Below are 4,409 nucleotides of genomic sequence, written 5' to 3' on the forward strand. Positions count from 1 at the left end.
TACTCCCACCATATAGGGCAGATCAAAACCATGTCAATAATCTGGTCATTGCTATGGGCACACTGAATTGCAACAGGAGCCAACAATGGTAGTTGGGGTTTGGCAATGGTAGTGCCATGCAGGGCAGGAGAAAAGGCATATGTGCAGGTTTAGACAGGACTGAAGGGAACTATGTTGAAGCATAAATCTGCTGATCCAATGTACAAATGGTAGCATGAATGAATTAAAAGAAACTACTGAGTGAAACAAAATAGAAACCAGAAAGATATAAAATAATTTTATGCAGATTGAAATTTACACACAAAGCCATAATACCCCTTTAGCAAATATACAGACAAAAGATACACATTAAACATAATTGTGTGGTGAGAGAGGGAATGGGAGTTGGGAATGGAGAAAAACATTTTAAATAACCGAAAGAAGGATCTTTGCTGTAATGATGTTGATAATGTGTCATAAACCGAGGGTGATTGTCACGGCATTCTTCTGTGCCTCTGATTGAAAATGAACTAAAGTAAAATTATAATGAAACAATTTCTGCACTACTCTTGGATATGATAGCAGTATTCAAAAAACAAAAAGTTATTCAGTGTAAAATGCAATCTTTTTTGATCCTTTTCCCCATGGGCCACCATTATAACTAATTCTTATGCATTCTTTTCGCTTTGTTTTGCTTTGTCTTCTTGTCACAAAGAAAAAATCCCAATCCATCTTTTAAGGGTTTTTTTTGTTTTATTTTGTTTTTAATTCCTGACATCACAGAACTAAACTGAAATGTATCAGTATTCCACTCTTACATATCCATGACAAACAGGGGAGACAAAATTATGAACAACAAAAAAAGGGAGAAGCTTATAAAACTAAATATGGATCTCAGCATTAGCAGCTGAACAGAGAAAGGAATTAAAATGTTTTAATAAAAAATCATGAGTGGATAATAAAGTATGTTGTTGTTAAGTGCCGTGGAGTCGGTTCTGACCCATAGCGACCTTGCATAGGGTTTCTGAGGAGTGGCTGGTTAGCTTGAACCACTGACCTTGTAGCTCAAACGACTTTGCAGTCCAGCACATTAACCTGCAGCGCCACACCAGGACTCCATTATAAACTATAGACATTGAAAATTTATAAACTATTTAAATCTAGAATCAATGACTATTCAGAAACTACACAGATGGATCATGGGTGGTGGTAAATAGCAGAAAGGGATTATGAATGAATCTGCCTCATTCTAGCTGCTCCTCATGCTACCAGTCTCCAAAGAAAGCCTGGCAATGATTCGAGATTGAGCCAGACTAAACAGCAACAGATCCAGTGGTGGTAACCTGACTATCAGTAGGTTTTGCCATTTTGATCTGTGCCCCAGCCATCTGAGCTCATTAATTTTGGCATCCTGAAGCTAAATTATGCAGTAAATCAAATCATTTAGAATGGTGAGTTCTTGAGAAGTAAGTAATCTATGCAGGTGCATCCAAACCCCAATAGCCTTTCACCTCTGGAGAGCTGGATTCAATGCCACTGAATCCCGTGTGGCCTTGTGTTACAGGAAAATGAGACTTGCATTGCCAACAGGTACAACTTGGTCGAATCTGGCTGTGTAATGGCATACTGTCCTTTAATGGTATAGGGCTGACCACCTGTAAGATGACTGGAGAATTGGATGGCTTAGACTGGTACAGGATGGCCATGTCCTTCAACGGGGACTCCAACATGACCACACTCAGTGATGGATTGTGGAATGCCAACAATAGTGATGGCCCTTTCAGTTGAGTTGGGAAGCATATCCCCTGCCACCTGGACCTGAGACCCTGTTGTTGTTGTTGTTGTTGTTGTTGTTATGTGCCGTGGAGTCGGTTCTGACTCATAGCAACCTTGTACAGGGTTTCTGAGGCTGTAAATCTTTATGGGAACAGAGAGCCTCATCTTTCTCCCGTGGAACAGCTGGTAGTTTTGAACTGCTGACCTTGAGGTTCGCAGCCCAATTTGTAACCACTACACTACCAGCGCTCCTTACTCTCTCATATTTCCTTGATCTTGCAACCACCTTTCCCAATGAGAGAGCCACACTGACTAGCAGGGACAACCAGCCTCAGGGTGACTGGAGATCTAGGAGCAGCAATGCTATTGGTCATAGAGCTGTTAATATCCTCTTCCAGTTTGCCAATGATCATAGCTAAGGCTTTAATGATGGCATTAGTGGGTTCAACCAAAGTGATCATTCTCTCGGGGAAATTTCCTTCTGAGATGTTAATATGTGCACCATTATCTTCATATGCATCTTCTTAACTGATTCTCCTTTCTTTCTTATGATACTGCCAACTTCTTTTCCCTGCATAAGTAGCTAGATAGTGAGAGTGACATTTAATCCACCTTCAATCACACCAGTGTCTATGCGGAGCAGTGTTTTGGGGAGCTGGACTTTGAGTGGCCAAGTCTTTGGTCACTGGTGGGGATGAAAGACTGCAGACCCAAGGCTACTAGTAGGAAATGAGGAGCAGACTAGAAGGGGAAGGGTGGGAGGCCAGGGGTGGAACAACAGGGATGGGTGGAGGAGGAAGGGAGTAGGGGCATAGGTGAGGAAAATAGCTGACCTCCTCTAACTTCACAAAGAGAAAGAAAGACCAAAATCAGCATCAACATTCCCTGGCTGATTCCTATGAGGCGAAGACCAGATAAACTCCTCTATCCAACCTTTTTTTAAAAAATTTATTTATTTTACCAATTCTGACACCAACTGTCCCTCTCAGAGCACTTTCTACTCTGCAGAATTCAATAACTCCTTGGCAATGGTCACGTAAAACAAAATCACATTTACAGGATTTATTAGAAATGTAACAAGTTACAGTTCAGAATCAAGAATGACTGTGGAGAAAGTTCATCAATCAGGCCAGCTTCTTCTCAGTCAAGCTCACAAGTGGTCCTTTCTCTCCATTGGTTCCTCAGCCTTTTGGCCCTGCTTAGGCAAGTGTTACAAAGCTCTGTCGTTGATGTTGTTAAGTGCCATCGAGTCAGTTCCAACTCATAATGGCCCTGTATAGGATTTCTAAGGAGCAACTGGTGGGTCTGAACCACCAACCTTGCAGTTAGATGTCCATTGTTTATCCTACAGTGTCACACAAAGCTCTTTAGCTCTACCAAGTGCCCACACACACCCTACTCCTCTAGGAAGTCTTAACATAAAGACTTTCAACTCTCTAGCTCTGCAGTTTGGCAAGTCTAGCTCTGATGACAAGTACCCAGAGGCACCCCAATCTACAAGCAAGCCTCCTGTCCAAAAGTTCTCAGCCCTCTAACTCCATGGCCTGCGAAACCCACCACACCATCTCCTGCCCATCTCCTAGTTCTGTTGCCTCTGCGGCTTCCATTTTCCTGGTTTTGCTTCCAACTGTCATTCACTATCTCCAGTGTTGGAGCTCTCTGTCACCCGGATCTAAGAGACTTCCAGTGCAGGGACCATGTGTCTAAAGGACACTCTCTACTGCCATCTATTCTTGGTGGTACTCAGGTCCCCCAATGCTCTGCAATCAGCTCTCTTTTAAGCCTAGCAATATTTACCAGTTGCCTTGTTAAAGTTCTATATACCTTATTTGCATGGTCTCACCCCCACAAGAGTGCCAGGTACCTTTTTACATTGTTAGCAAGCTATCTTTGTAAGTTAGCAGGAGGATGTTCTTGGTAGGACAAACACACATCATTCACATAATCTCAGACAATCATTTGGTAGCCTAACAAAGACTATAGCTAGAAGGGCCATAATAATTATTTTACTGCACCACAGCTACTAATCAAAGAATTAGAGATTTAAACCTGTATAAGGAGCTCTGGTAAAAGAGCTCTGGTAGTGTAGTAGTTACGAATCAGGCTACGAACCGCAAGGTCAGCAATTTGAAACTACCAGGGGCTCCATGGGAGAAAGATGAGGCTTTCTGCTCCTGTAAAGATTAACAGCCTCGGAAACTCTGTTCAGGGTCGCTATGGGTTGGAACCGACTCGACAGCACTTTAACAACAAAGGCACTCTGGTAGCATAATGGTTATGAATGGGGCTGCTAATCTCTCGCTCAGCAGTTCAAAACTACCAGCTGTTCCACGGGAGAAAGATGAGGCTTTCTGCTCCCGTAAAGATTTACAGCTTCAGAAACCCTGTACAGGGTCGCTATGAGTCGGAACCAACTCTCTGGCACATAACAACAACAAGAAAAGGAGTTCTGGTGGGGCACTATAGGATCAGCACTGGACTGTGAACCATAGGTTGGTGATTCAACCAAACATTTATTCCTTGGAAACCCTGTACAGGGTCATTATGAGTCAGAACTGACTCGATGGCACATAACAACAACAAAAAGGCATCTATCTTGAGCAGTGGTGTGGCACTTCAGGATAAGCACTGGCCTGACAACCACAAAGTCTACA

At 42.7% G+C, this 4,409-nt stretch overlaps 1 pseudogene; it reads right to left on the reverse strand.

Annotated features, from left to right (window-relative positions):
• Window positions 1-3,362, reverse strand: part of LOC102840066 — a 1,013,887-nt pseudogene extending 1,010,525 nt beyond the window's left edge.
• Window positions 3,363-4,409: the final 1,047 nt, after the last annotated feature.

This window comes from Chrysochloris asiatica, unplaced genomic scaffold, assembly GCF_000296735.1.
Source record: "Chrysochloris asiatica unplaced genomic scaffold, ChrAsi1.0 scaffold00042, whole genome shotgun sequence".
NCBI lineage: Eukaryota > Metazoa > Chordata > Mammalia > Afrosoricida > Chrysochloridae > Chrysochloris > Chrysochloris asiatica.